This window comes from Pan paniscus, chromosome 16 (assembly GCF_029289425.2).
Source record: "Pan paniscus chromosome 16, NHGRI_mPanPan1-v2.0_pri, whole genome shotgun sequence".
NCBI classification, from domain to species: Eukaryota; Metazoa; Chordata; class Mammalia; order Primates; family Hominidae; genus Pan; species Pan paniscus.
The window spans coordinates 70,383,153-70,398,493 of record NC_073265.2 but is presented as its reverse complement, the minus strand read 5'-3'; the positions used below and the strand labels follow the sequence as shown (position 1 = coordinate 70,398,493).

General features: G+C 43.3%; 1 pseudogene; it reads left to right on the top strand.

Annotated features, from left to right (window-relative positions):
• The first annotated feature begins 8,616 nt into the window (after positions 1–8,616).
• LOC100979551 (acidic leucine-rich nuclear phosphoprotein 32 family member B-like) lies at positions 8,617–13,076 on the top strand (annotated as a pseudogene).
• Positions 13,077–15,341: the final 2,265 nt, after the last annotated feature.

Below are 15,341 nucleotides of genomic sequence, written 5' to 3'. Positions count from 1 at the left end.
TCCACTGGTGTTAAGATAAAACTCACCACTTATGGCATTCAAGCAAAGATTTTTAAAAGTCTTTAAGAACTTTCAAATCAATGGTTTTGCAAATTCCAATAGTTCCGTGCTAACCAACAACCCTGATATCTTTTAGAAATATAAAATAGTTTTGCCTAACAATTGTGTGCGATGATAAAATACTTAACTGACAAATTAATAATCTAAAGTGAAAAGAAATAGATAAATATTTCTAAAAATTAGGCTCTCAGATCAAACAGGTCAAAATCTTGAGCTCAGAGCAATAACGCAAAGTATCTCTGTCCAGCATAAAAATTTTACTTTTTGGCTACACTGAGGCCAAAAGGAAAAAGCCGAGAAAAAGAGAAAAATAAACTGCTTAAATTCTTCCCTGCCCACATTTGTTAATGAAGTAAACCAGATCAGCAAATAGATTTGTTACTTGTTCAAGGCTACCTGGAGATTTCATTTTTCTTAAACAATTCAGCCAATCCTAGATAAAATGTAAATATTGAAATTTTAACCTTGAACTCACTTGAAGCTAAAAAAAAATAAGATGAAGGAAGTTTTTCAAAATCAAACTGACATGGAAACTGCTTTACCCAAAATTTTGATCTTCAGCCTTCATTCAATTATCTATCAGGGCAAATAAAGTTTAGCAATGTGAACAAATCTCAGTTTTGTTAGAAATATAATTTGGATCTCACTTTCTTTTATACACCAGTGAGTTGGCCGGGCATGGTGGCTCACGCCTGTAATCCCAGGACTTTGGGAGGCTGAGCTGGCTGGATCATCTGAGGTCAGGAGTTTGAGACCAGCCTGCCAACATGGTGAAACCCCAGCTCTACTAAAAATACAAAACTTAGCTGGGCATGGTGATGTGCATCTGTAATCCCAGCTACTCCGGAGGCTGAGGCAGGAGAATCACTTGAACCCGGGAGACGGAGGTTGCAGTAAGCTGAGATTGTGCCACTGCACTCCAGCCTAGGCAACAGAGCGAGACTCCATCTCAAAAACAAAAACAAAAACAAAAACAAATAAACAAACAAAAAAATGAGTTGTTATACTATCTCATGACTATAATACTAAAATGAAAGCTATATGATTTTTATTTGAGTGTGTATATGTGTTTAGATGTGTTACGGATATGTACATTTATCATGTTGTATGCTATGTTTACATAGTAAAATCTGATGTCGTTGGTCAGAAATCCTCTAAGGATAAATGAGTACTCATATAAAATATAATATGTATATAGCCATTAACCCAGATACCTTTTAGTTCACATGACTAAAGTAAACCTTTAGTAAATAAACTGGTTTTTAAATTACTGATAAAATAAAAATAAAAATGTCTTCAAAATTGTCAGTATGCATTTTTGCTTAAGTTTACTGGTCAGTTTTATGTTGTCTTTGCTAGATGTTTTAAGGAATCGGGGTTTGACACAAAGTTTACAAAACTATAAATCCAGCCTAAAACAGAATTATCTGTTTGGGTAATTTCCTGACAAATAAGACTTTAATATTGTCAGTTTAATGAAAACAGATGTATCTTCTGATACATTTTGCTGAATATTTACCAGCAACACATTCGTATACTTAACTTTAAGGTTTGTATTTAAATACCTAATACAGGCTATTAAAATGATTAATAGGGAAATAACTTGAAATGGTGATGGGCTTTGTCTACTTTTCAGTTCTCATAAGTAGTCTAGGTAAACTGTTTTTAAAAAATCAAGTAAATGTAAATCAAATAAATGCTTATAAATGAACTTGTTATTGTTTTTTTCTTTTTTACTTTTCTTTTAAATAAACTTTTTCTGTAATTGGAAATCTTAAAGTTATGTTATGTTAAATAAATAATAGATACTCTGGTATCTATGCCTGAGTCATTTCCAAATAAAAAAAATTTTTTAACTGAAACAAATTCCCAAACACAAATAAAAGCTTGTTCTTGGTTTAAGTTTTATAGAAAGACTAAAGTATATGAGTCTATTAATATACATTAAAAATTATGTTATGCACAATCAGAAATGATAAGGGGAATATTACCACTGACCCCACAGAAATACAAACAAGCATCAGAGAATATTATAAACAGCTCTATGCACATAAACTAGAAAATCTGGAAGAAATGGATAAATTCTTGGACACATACACCCTCCCAAGACTCAACCAGGAAGAAACTGAATCTCTGAATAGACCAATAATGAGTTCCGAAATTGAGGCAGTAATAAGCCTTTGAACCAAAAAAAGCCCAGGAGCAGATGGATTCACATCTGAATTCTACCAGAGGTACAAAGAAGAGCTGGTACCATTTCTACGGAAACTATTCCAAAAAATTAGAAAGGAGGGACTCCTCCCTAACTCATTCTATGAGGCCAGCATCATCCTGATACCAAAACCTGGCAGAAATAAAACAAAAAAAGAAAACTTCATGCCAGTATCCTTGGTGAACATCGATGCAAAAATCCTTAACAAAATACTGACAAACTGAATCCAGCAGCACATCAAAAGGCTTATCTACCATGATCAAGTAGGCTTCATCCCCAGGATGTAATGTTGGTTCAACATATGCAAATCAATAAGTGTGATTCATCACATAAACAGAACTAAAGACAAAAACCACACGATTATCTCAATAGATGCAGAAAAAGCTTTCAATAAAATTCAATACCCCTGGTATTGAAGGAACATACCTCAAAATAATAAGAGCCGGCACTCCAGCCTGGGCAACAGAGAGACTCCATCTTAAAAAAAATTAATGTTTTTAAAAAAGAAAAACTGAGTTCACTGATCATTCAGAGAAGGACTGTGTGGTAGATAGAGCTCCCTGCTCCCTCTCCCCTCTCCCCTCTCCCCTCTCCCCTCCCCCCTCCCCCCTCTCCCCTCTCCCCTCTCCCCTCTCCCCTCTCCCCTCTTTCCACGGTCTCCCTCTGATGCCGAGCCGAAGCTGGACGGTACTGCTGCCATCTCAGCTCACTGCAACCTCCCTGCCCGATTCTCCTGCCTCAGCCTGCCGAGTGCCTGCGATTGCAGGCGTGCGCCGCCACGCCTGACTGGTTTTCGTATTTTTTTGGTGGAGACGGGGTTTCGATGTGTCGGCTGGGCTGGTCTCCAGCTCCTAACCGCGAGTGATCCGCCAGCCTCGGCCTCCCGAGGTGCCGGGATTGCAGACGGAGTCTCGTTAACTCAGTGCTCAATGGCGCCCAGGCTGGAGTGCAGTGGCGTGATCTCGGCTCGCTACAACCACCTCCCAGCCGCCTGCCTTGGCCTCCCTAAGTGCCGAGATTGCAGCCTCTGCCTGGCAGCCACCCCGTCTGGGAAGTGAGGAGCGTCTCCGCCTGACTGCCCATCGTCTGGGATGTGAGGAGCCCCTCTGCCTGGCTGCCCAGTCTGGAAAGTGAGGAGCGTCTCTGCCCGGCCGCCATCCCATCTAGGAAGTGAGGAGCGCCTCTTCCCGGCCGCCATCACATCTGGGAAGTGAGGAGCGTCTCTGCCCGGCCGCCCATCGTCTGAGATGTGGGGAGCACCTCTGCCCTGCCGCCCCGTCCGGGATGTGAGGAGTGTCTCTGCCCGGCCGCCCTGTCTGAGAAGTGAGGAGACCCTCTGCCTGGCAACCGCCCCGTCTGAGAAGTGAGGAGCCCCTCCGCCCGGCAACCACCCTGTCTGAGAAGTGAGGAGCGTCCTCCCTCCTCGTCTGGGAGGGAGGTGGGGGGGTCAGCCCCCCGCCCGGCCAGCCGCCCCGTCCGGGAGGTGAGGGGCGCCTCTGCCCGGCCGCCCCTACCGGGAAGTGAGGAGCCCCTCTGCCCGGCCAGCCGCCTCGTCCGGGAGGGAGGTGGGGGGGTCAGCCCCCCGCCTGGCCAGCCGCCCCGTCCGGGAGGCGAGGGGTGCCTCTGCCCGGCCGCCCCTACTGGGAAGTGAGGAGCCCCTCTGCCCGGCCAGCCGCCCCGTCCGGGAGGGAGGTGGGGGGGTCAGCCCCCCTCCCGGCCAGCCGCCCCATCCGGGAGGGAGGTGGGGGGGTCAGCCCCCCGCCAGGCCAGCCGCCCCGTCCGGGAGGGAGGTGGGGGGATCAGCCCCCCGCCTGGCCAGCCGCCCCATCCGGGAGGGAGGTGGGGGGATCAGCCCCCTGCCCGGCCAGCCGCCCTGTCCAGGAGGTGGGGGGGGCGCCTCTGCCCGGCCGCCCCTACCGGGAAGTGAGGAGCCCCTCTGCCCGGCCAGCCGCTCTGTCTGGGAGGGAGGTGGGGGGGTCAGCCCCCGGCCCGGCCAGCCGCCCCATCCGGGAGGGAGGTGGGGGGGTTAGCCCCCCGCCTGGCCAGCCGCCCCATCCGGGAGGTGAGGGGCACCTCTGCCCGGCCGCCCCTTCTGGGAAGTGAGGAGCCCCTCTGCCCGGCCAGCCGCCCCATCCAGGAGGGAGGTGGGGGGGTCAGCCCCCCGCCCGGCCAGCCGCCCCGTCCGGGAGGGAGGTGGGGGGGTCAGCCCCCCGCCCGGCCAGCCGCCCCGTCCGGGAGGGAGGTGGGGGGGTCAGCCCCCCGCCCGGCCAGCCGCCCCGTCCGGGAGGGAGGTGGGGGGGGTCAGCCCCCCGCCCGGCCAGCCGCCCCGTCCGGGAGGGAGGTGGGGGGGGTCAGCCCCCCGCCCGGCCAGCCGCCCCGTCCGGGAGGGAGGTGGGGGGGTCAGCCCCCCGCCCGGCCAGCCGCCCCGTCCGGGAGGGAGGTGGGGGGATCAGCCCCCCGCCCGGCCAGCCACCCTGTCCGGGAGGTGAGGGGCGCCTCTGCCCGGCCGCCCCTACCGGGAAGTGAGGAGCCCCTCTGCCCGGCCAGCCGCCCCCTCCGGGAGGGAGGTGGGGGGGGTCAGCCCCCCGCCGGGCCAGCCGCCCCGTCGGGGAAGTGAGGGGCGCCTCTACCCGGCCGCCCCTACTGGGAAGTGAGGAGCCCCTCTGCCCGGCCAGCCGCCCCGTCCGGGAGGGAGGTGGGGGGGGTCAGCCCCCCGCCCGGCCAGCCGCCCCGTCCGGGAGGTGAGGGGCGCTTCTGCCCGGCCGCCCCTACTGGGAAGTGAGGAGCTCCTCTGCCCGGCCACCACCCCATCTGGGAGGTGTACTCAACAGCTCATTGAGAACGGGCCATGAAGACAATGGCGGTTTTGTGGAATAGAAAGGGGGGAAAGGTGGGGAAAAGATTGAGAAATCGGATGGTTGCTGTGTCTGTGTAGAAAGAGGTAGACATGGGAGACTTTTCATTTTGTTCTGTATTAAGAAAAATTCTTCTGCCTTGGGATCCTGTTGATCTGTGACCTTACCCCCAACCCTGTGCTCTCTGAAACATGTGCTGTATCCACTCAGGGTTGAATGGATTAAGGGCGGTGCAAGATGTGCTTTGTTAAACAGATGCTTGAAGGCAGCATGTTCGTTAAGAGTCATCACCACTCCTTAATCTCAAGTACCCAGGGACACAAACACTGCGGAAGGCCGCAGGGTCCTCTGCCTAGGAAAACCAGAGAACTTTGTTCACTTGTTTATCTGCTGACCTTCCCTCCACTATTGTCCTGTGACCCTGCCAAATCCCCCTCTGCGAGAAACACCCAAGAATGATCAATAAAAAAGAAAAAAAATAATAATAATAATAAGAGCCATATATGACAAACCCACAGCCAATATCATACTGAATGGGGAATACTGGAAGCCTTCCTCTTGAAAACTGGCACAAGACAAGGATGTCCTCTCTCACCACTGCTATTCAACATAGTATTGGAAGTTCTGGCCAGGGCAATCAGGCAAGAGAAAGAAATAAAAAGCATTCAAATAGGAAGAAAGAAAGTCACACTATCCCTGTTTGTAGATGACATGATCCTACATCTAGAAAACCCCATTGTCTCAGCCCAAAACCCTCTTAAGCTTATAATCAACTTCAGCAAAGTCTCAGGATACAAAATCAATGTGCAAAAATTGCTAGCATTCCTATATACCAACAACAGTCAACCTGAGAGCCAAATCAAGAAGACAATCTCATTCACAATTGCCACAAAAAGAATAAAATACTTAGGAATACAGCTAACAAGAGAAGTGAAGGATCTCGACAAGGAGAACTACAAACCACTGCTCAAAAAAATCAGAGATGACACAACAAATGGAAAAACATTCTACGCTCATGGGTAAGAAGAATCAATGTCATCAAAATGGCCATACTGCCTATAGCAGTTTATAGATTCAATGTTATTCCCATTAAACTACCATTGACATTCTTCATAGAACTAGAAAAAAACTATTTTAAAATTCATATGAAACCGAAAAAGAGCCCGAATAGCCAAGGCAATCCTAGGCACAAAGAACAAAGCTGGAGGCATCACACTACCCAACTTCAAACTATTCTACAAGGCTACAGTGACCAAAGCAGCATGATACTGGTACAAAAACAGACACATGGACCAATGGAACAGAAGAGAGAACCCAGAAATAAGACCGCACACCTACAACTATCTGATCTTCAACAAACCTGACAAAAACAAGCAATGGGGGATGCCCATTTAATAAATAATGCTGGGATAACTAACTAGCTAGCCATATGCGGAAGATTAAAACTGGACCCCTTCCTCACACTATATACAAAAATTAACTCAAGATGGATTAAAGACTTAAATGTAAAACCTAAAACTATAAAAACCCTAGAAGAAAAATGAGGTAATACCATTCAGGACATTGGCTTGGGCAAAGATTTCATGATGAAGATGCCAAAAGCAATTGCAACAAAAGTAAAAATTAACAAATAGGATCTAATTACACTAAAAAGCTCTGCACAGCAAAAGAAACAATAAACAGAGTAAACAGACAACCTATGGAATGGGGAAAAAATTTTGCAAACTATGAATCCAAGAAAGGTCTAATATCCAGCATCTATAAGGAACTTAATCGAGAACTTACAAGAAAAAACAAACAACCCCATTAAAAAGTGGGTAAAAGACATGAGCAGACACTTATCAAAAGAAGATATACATCAGGCCAACAATCATATGAAAAAAATCAACATCGGCCAGGCACGGTGGCTCATACCTGTAATCGCAGCACTTTGGGAGGGTGAGTCAGGCAGATCCCTTGAGGTCAGGAGTTCGAGACCAGCCTGGCCAACATAGTGAAACCCTGTCTCTATTAAAAATACAAAAAATAGCTGGGTATGGTGATGCGTGCCTGTAATCCCAGCTACAAGGGAGGTTAAGGCAGGTGAATCGCTTGAACCTGGCAGGCAGAGGTTGTAGTGAGCTGAGATCATACCACTGCACTCCAGCCTGGGCAACAAGAGTGAAATTCTATCTAAAAAAAAAAAAAAAAAAAAAAGAAAGAAAGAAAAAAAAATCAACATCACTGATCATTAGAGAAGTGCAAATCGACACCACAATGAGATACCATCTCATACCAGTCAGAATGGCTATTACTAAAAAGTCAAAAAATAGCAGATGCTGGTGAGGTTGTAGAGAAAAAGGAATGCTTTTATACTGTTGGTGGGATTGTAAACTAGTTCAACCATTGTAGAAGGCAGTGTGGCCATTCCTCAAAGACCTAAAGACAGAAATACCATTTGATCCAGCAATCCCATTACTGGGTACACTCAAAGGAATAGAAATCATTCTATTATAAAGACACATGCATGTGTATGTTCATTACAGCACTATTCACAATAGCAAAGACATGGAATCAACTTAAGTGCCCAACAATGATAGACTGGATAAAGAAAAGGTAGTACATACACACAATGGAATACTATGCAGCCATAAAAAGAATGAGATCATGTCCTCTGCAGGGACATGGGTGGAGCTGGAGGCCATTATCCTTAGCAAACTAATGCAGGAACAGAAAACCAAATACCGCATGTTCTCACTCATAAGCGGGAGCTAAATGATGAGAACACATGGACGCATAGAAGGGAACAACACACACTGGGGCCTTTCAGAAGGTGGAAGGTGGGAGGAGGGAGAGAATCAGGAAAAATAACTAATGGATACTAGGCTTAATACCTGGGTGATGAAACAGTCTGTGCAACAAACCCCCATGACATGTTTACCTATGTAACAAATCTGCACATCCTGCACATGTACCCCTGAACTTAAAAGTTAAAAAAAAAATGTTATGGGGAAACATATTTCTAAAACTTATAAAATAGTTCTGATCTCTAAAATACTGATGTGTAACAGACAAGTCAAGATTTCTTGCTTCCCAGGTTTTTGCTAAAAATTTAAGGTTGCTAAGAGTTAAACATTCTAATTTATATATATATATATATAACTTTGTATTTAAAATATACCAAAAAAGTCAGAGGTGCTTTTGATGAAAAAAATTATAGGAAAAGTATACAAATATGCTCTCTGTTGAGAAAGAAAGAGTAATTTTGTCTAATTCAGAGGTTATTTGAAGGTTGTTTTAAAATACAGATTTAGGAAGGAAATAGAAATAAAATAAAATGGAACCAGCAAGTAGGAGATAGAAATGTAAAGTTATAAATACGAAAATATGTTTTTGGTAAAAAACATGAAAAAGAAAAGAGAATAATTTTGAATAAGAAAGAATCTTGCATGGTAAATTTTGTCCTAAAGTAAAATAATTGGTTATTTAAGATAGAGGAAGTATAGGAAAATGCAGAAAGCCCAAGTATGTCATCAGTGGTCTGAGTAGGTTGCAGTAAGTTTCATCAAAAATAATTTATAGAAGGAATTGTTTGTGTGATCAAATTGGCTATAATTAGAAGGAAATTATTTTAAAGTTTTTCTAAAGATTGAACTTGGACCTTAAAAATGCATTAATCCAAAATGTTAAAATGTGGTTCTCCATGTAAAAACAAGATTTTCTTAAAGTATTGATTTACTCTTAGTAGAATTGCAAGAGGTTTTGATTTTTAATTCTGAAACCTGTTTCTTTAATAGCCATCTTCTAAACTACAGACAGTTTTTTTTCATCCAGATATCTAATTAGTTTATCTAGTTTTAGGTTGGAAAATGCTGTGTTTTTCATTCAGAATGGTAACTTCATTTTTTGAGGTAAAATTTTCCTTTTTGAAACTTCTCAGACTTATATAAGTTCAACTTTTGCTGCACCTCACTGCATATGATTTGTAGGACATACGTCATTGCCTTCTGCTCTTTCTTCCCTTGAAAAGGTGTATCTTTTTGCTTGGCTCTGGTGATAACTCTCTCCTTCAACCTTTTTGTCAACTACTGTAACTTGTGTGTGTGTGTGGAGACGAGGTCTCCCTTCTGCTCTTTCTTCCCTTGAAAAGGTGTATCTTTTTGCTTGGCTCTGGTGATAGCTCTCTCCTTCAACCTTTTTGTCAACTACTGTAACTTGTGTGTGTGTGTGGAGACGAGGTCTCACTATGTTGTCAGAGCTGGTCTTGAACTCCTGGCCTCAAGTGATCCTCCGACCTCAGTGTTCCAGAATTCTGGGATTACAGGTGGGAACCACTGGGCCTGGCCAATGGCTGTAACACTTTTTTAAGTTTTAGCTCTGTTGTTATGACCTGATGCTGACATTTTATTTTGGAGGTCTAGAAAAGCAATGTTTTCCTCCAATATAATTTGATTCCGTACTCTTGGCTTTCCTTGAGGTGTCTGAATTGTTCCTTGTACCCAGGAAACTTGTCATGCTATTACTAAGAGCCATGCATTCTCCTGGTCAAGGTATTAGTTTTCTTGTTTACATTTCTCTATAACATAGCATACAGTCATAATCCAGGATATACCCTTCATGTGTCTGATTAATTTGAGTTCCAGGTTATCTAAATGGGCTTCACCTAAGGAAAAGCAATCACACTACAGGAGATTTTTCTTTAGCTTTTTGGTAATTGGCCTTAAAAATGTATATTTTTTACATTTTATGAAGATAATACCTGCATTGTCTTTATTAAAGTTTTTTATTATTTAGGAAAACTGGGCTTTAAAGAGGTTAAGGTTTTAATATCCATGCAACTTTCTGTACTGCTTTTGAGCCTTTTATCACTCTGGATAATAACTTATTTTATAATGACTGGTGATTCTGTTTTTTAAAATTATTTTTATTTTTTTAAATTTTTTTGTAAAGACAGGATCTTGCTGTGTTGCCCAGGCTGGTGTTGAACTTCTGGCCTCCTGCACTGACCACCCAAAATGTTGGGATTACAAGCATGAACCACCATGGGGGCTGGGGCTTGTGATTGGGTTTTGATCAATTGTTTTGAACCTTTTAATGTCTTTGGCAGGTTTCCCCAGAATCAATATTCTAAATTATCTCTTTTTGACCTAAAATTAACTGGGATTTTCTGGGTGGGCCTCCAGAGAGCCCCCAAAAATGTCTCTCTCATCTTGTAGAGATACTAAATGATTAGACTTAGGTAAATTGTATGGGAGGCATTGCCAAATGGTAAGTGGTGCTGGATCTTCTTTCAGTTACAATTATGGGTATGCTATTAATATAAAGTTTCAAAAATTATATAACGTTATTAAAATCTGTTAATTTATTAAAAGTCATAATTTTATTGCTATGTTGAATGTTTTCTAAAGCTGTATTTGTGTGGCTATCTTATTAATATGAGTATTCTAACGATAATATAAAATTTATAAAAGATTATAAAAATTTATAAAAGTCCTGATGTGACACTGTCAGTCATGATTCTGGTTGTTATCTTAAAATACTGCATGTAGTAGAAATAAATAAATTTCTTTGTCAACTGGGAACTTTCATCAGATTTTAATCATGGCTAGTCTAAGTTTTTGTCATCTATAATTATTGTTTTGAATTCTTCTTTAAAAGTATTTGCAATCAGCTATAGTCTAAAATTGCTTTTCATGGAAAACACTCTAACAACAGATATCTGGTAACTTTAAGATCAACGGACTCAATAAAAATTTCCAGAGCCCTAATTTAAAAACCAATGGGTTCATAAAACTGCTAATTAACATCCAGCAAAACAAAACAAAATACATGAAACTAAGCAATTGATAAATATAATGTTCTGACGACTCTTATTTAAAACCTTATTGGTTCTTTACTTAAATGTTTTCCAGATTTCAGGAAATGTTATCTCACAAGCTATCTATAGTTTATAATAATTTGGTAACGTATACAAAAATAGAAGCAATTGCTTCTTCTCCCTACCTGATTCTTCCAAAATTCAGAAACTATTCGTGAGTATTTTTATTTATATAAGTTCAATAAAAATACATTCTCTCTTGGGTGGTTTGGGGCGGGCCTCAGCTGGGCTCCGCTGGCGGGTCGCGCAGCCTCTGGCCTCGCTAGAGTACAGCCCGGTGCGGCCCTCGTGGGGCGCGGCTGCGTGTGCGCTGGTCCGGCCTGAAGGAATCGCCCCTTTGGTCTCCCGGGTTTAGCGCGACTGCCCGCCCCCGCGAGCCCCCCGCGGACTAGCGCGGGGCCAGGTGGCGCTGCAGGCGGACGCCCCAGCGGGTGAGTGGCTTTCCCGCTGAGGGCGGCCCCGCGTGGCCTCCCACCCCGCTCCGGTCCCACAAGCAGCCGGGTTTCGTGCCCTCAGGTGGCTGTGGTTAACAAGCCGCGAACTTGTGGGAATTCGTCCATCAGGTTTACCTGGTGTGCTCGACGTTTTTCAGGTGAGATGTAAGAGTGTTTAAAGAGGGTTCGAGAACATGTCTTGGACAACTGCAAATCAAATGACTGGAAAATTGAGAGCTTAACAGCTGAATTTGTGAACTTAGAGTTCCTCCGTTTAATAAATGTAGGTTTGATTTCAATTTCAAATCTCCCCAAGCTGCCTAAATTGAAAAAGTTTGTCCTCAGTGAAAATAGAATCTTTGGAGGTCTGAATATGTTTGCAGAAAAACTTCCAAATCTCACACATTTAAACTTAAGTGGAAAAAAACTGAAAGATATCAGCACCTTGGAACCTTTGAAAAAGTTAGAATGTCTAAAAAGCCTGGACCTCTTTAACTGTGAGGTTATTAACCTGAATGACTACCAAGAGAGTGTCTTCAAGCTCCTGCCCCAGCTGACCTGCTTGGATACCTATGACCCAGAGGACCAGGAAGCCCCTGACTCAGAGGCCCAGGTGGATGGTGTGGATAAAGAGGAGGAGGATGAAGAAGGAGAAGATGAGAAAGACGAGGAGAATGAGGATGGTGAAGAAGAGGAGTTGGATGAAGAGGAAGATGAAGACGAAGATGTAGAAGGGGATGATGACAAAGATGAAGTCAGTGAGGAGGAAGAAGAATTTGGACTTGATAAAGATGAAGATGGATGAGGATGAAGATGAGGATGAAGAGGAGGAAGAAAGCGGAAAAGGTGAAAACAGGAAGAGAGAAACAGATGATGAAGAAGATGGTTAAGACCCCAGACCACCTGCAGAAACAGAACTGTTCAGTATTGTTTGGACTATTCATGGATTTGGTAGCTGTTTAAAAAAAAAAAAAAAAGTAGCTGTGATACAAACCCCAGGACATCCACCCACCCAAAGAGCCAAAGAATAGGTTCTGTGACATTCTGCCTTCCTCCATTTAGTCCCTCTTGGTAATCTACCACCGAGCTTAGGGACTTCACCCCAACAAAATTGTAAGCATTGTTAGCTTTTTGTGTGAGACTCTTGCTGTAGCGTGGATAGCTGTGATTGGTGAGTCAACCATCTGTGGCTACCAATTACACTGAGATTGCGACAGCATTTTTACTTTCTGTACAACAAAAAAGCTTTGAAAATAAAATCTTAACATTGAATATATATAGTGTATATTATATATATATGTATAATCTCTTTATAAGTATGATACAATTGGAAACATTGGTTATATTACCAAGATTTTGACTAAAATATCATATTTAAGAATGTGCAGAAAATGCCTGGCTTCCAGAGTTCCCAGCCTCACAGTGAGTAAAAATTGTCACTTCCTGGCAGGTCCAAGAACCTTAAAACTGTATGTAAAAATCTAAAGTCTGCCTTCCTATGGATTCCTAGCCCCAAAAGGTTTTTAAATATGAGATTCCTAAGTGATCAGTGCAGAGAGAAAAGGTTAGTTTTCCAAAAACAACACTATAAGCCATCTGTATTGGATTGCAGCCTTGTGAATTGTTTACAAGTTCTCATTATCTACCTGTAGACTAGACTAGACCCTGAATTCTCCTAATTTTCTCTAATATTTGGCTACAACTCTCCAACTAAAAACAAAAGTTGCCCTATTCCTAAAGCCCTACAAGCTGAAACTAGACAAATTTTAAGAAACAAGCCTCATGCTCGGTGTATGAATCACACAAAAAACTCACCAAGCCACCCAATGTCATGACCAGAGATACTCACACTACAAACCAGGGGAAAAAGTTGATGTTTTCACACCATAAACAGCTTTTCCCAAGATGTTGAAATAAGACTCCAGGCCAGGTGCAGTGACTCATGCCTGTAATCCCAGCACTTTGGGAGGCTGAGGCGGGTGGATCACCTGAGGTCAGGAGTTTGAGACCAGCCTGACCAACATGGCGAAACCCCATCTCTATCAAAAATACAAAAAAAATTAGCTGGGCGTGATGGCGTGCGCCTGTAGTCCCAGTTACTTGGGAGACTGAGGCAGGAGAATCGCTTGAACCCAGGAGGCGGAGGCTGCAGTGAGCCAAGATTGTGCCACTGCACTCCAGCCTGGGCAACAGAGCAAGAATCCATCTCAAAAAATTTGTTCTTAATAAAATAAAATTTTTAAAAAAGAAATGACTCCATAACATAATGAGACTTTTACCTCCCTTAATGTAACCTTTTTCACTTGGCAAGTGAAATGGTGTAACCGAAATTCCACAGTTAATAGCTGGTAACCTAACGGAACCTACCCTAAGAAATCCTTTAGTAACCACTGGTTAAATAAGAAAATGTCTGTACTGTTACTAATACTACATGCTGTACCTAAACACATTCTTCTCTGGAAAAGTTCAGACCCATGTTTACAACATAAGAAAACAGGCCACATGGTTACAACAGGTCTCACTTATTCCCTATAGTCATTTGATTCATTCAATTAATTGTCTTTAAGCCTAGATTCTGGTTGAGGTGGGAGTATTGCTTGAGCCCAGGAGCTCGCAATCAGCCTGGGCAACATAGTGAAACCCTGTCTCTGTTAAAAAAAAAAAAAAAAAAATTAATTAGCTAGGCACAGTGGTACCTGCTGTAGTCCCAGCTACTTGGGAGGCTGACCATAAGAGATCACTTGAGCTTGAGAGATTGAGGTTGCAGTGAGAGGCAATGACTCCACTGCACTCCAGCTGCAGTGACAGAGTGAGCCCTGTCTCAAAACAAATGAAAAACAAAAGCCTAGGTTCCAGCTGAAAACCATTATGCAAACTAGAATTTTGTCATATAATTATTAATTTTTACTTTGTATTTTCCCTTTTTAAACTTTGGATCTGTTATTTATTAAATGTCTGCAGAAGTACGAAATAATACTGGCTCAGCACTTTGACATAATTGCAAAATTGAGCTTAGTAATGGATTCTAGCAGACTTGACTTAAAGCCACTTCCTCCAACCTTCCTCTTTACGCAAATGTAGCTAAAAGGGTTTTGACACTGACTACTAGTCACCAGTTACCCCCCTCCACTGCTCCCAGTGTGACACAAGACCAACCACTGGAACAGGTTCATCCCAGCATCCAGAGACATCAAAACCTAACTACAGGTTGATTGTTCAGTGATGCTTTTGGAAAAAGATATTGATCAAAAACGGGAAATGTGAAAGTTATCAGAATCAAAATGGAGACACTAATGCTAAAAAAAAAAAAAATTCCCTGACAAGTAGAGCCAGAGAAGGCCATGAAGAAAGAGTTTTCATGCTTGTATGCCTGATAATAAAAAAGACTGCACAAACCACAACTTTGCACAAAAGTCGTCACAAACTTATACAAAAAATCCTTCTGCAAAAACATCTTCCCAACAACTGCTTGTCCCACCTTGGACTTGGCATCACCCTTGTTATTGATCTTTGTAGCCAAGGATAATTGTTTCAAAACAATTATGCAATCCTCATTTTTTTTATTTTAAAAACCCTTGCGCCTGTAATCCTAGGACTTTGGGAGGCCGAGGTGGGCGGATCACAAGGTCAGGAGATAGAGACCATCCTGACCAACATGGTGAAACCCTGTCTCTACTAAAAATACAAAAAATTAGCTGGGCGTGGTGGCGGGTGCCTGTAGTCCCAGCTACTCGGGAGGCTGAGGCAGGAGAATGACGTGAACCTGGGAGGCGGAGCTTGCAGTAAGCCGAGATCGCGCCACTGCACTCCAGCCTGGGCGACAGAGTGAGACTCCGTCTTAAAACAAACAAACAAACAAAAACCCTCGTCTTCCTCTACCTCCATGAATATGCACTTAGTTTACTATGACATGCATATTCCCA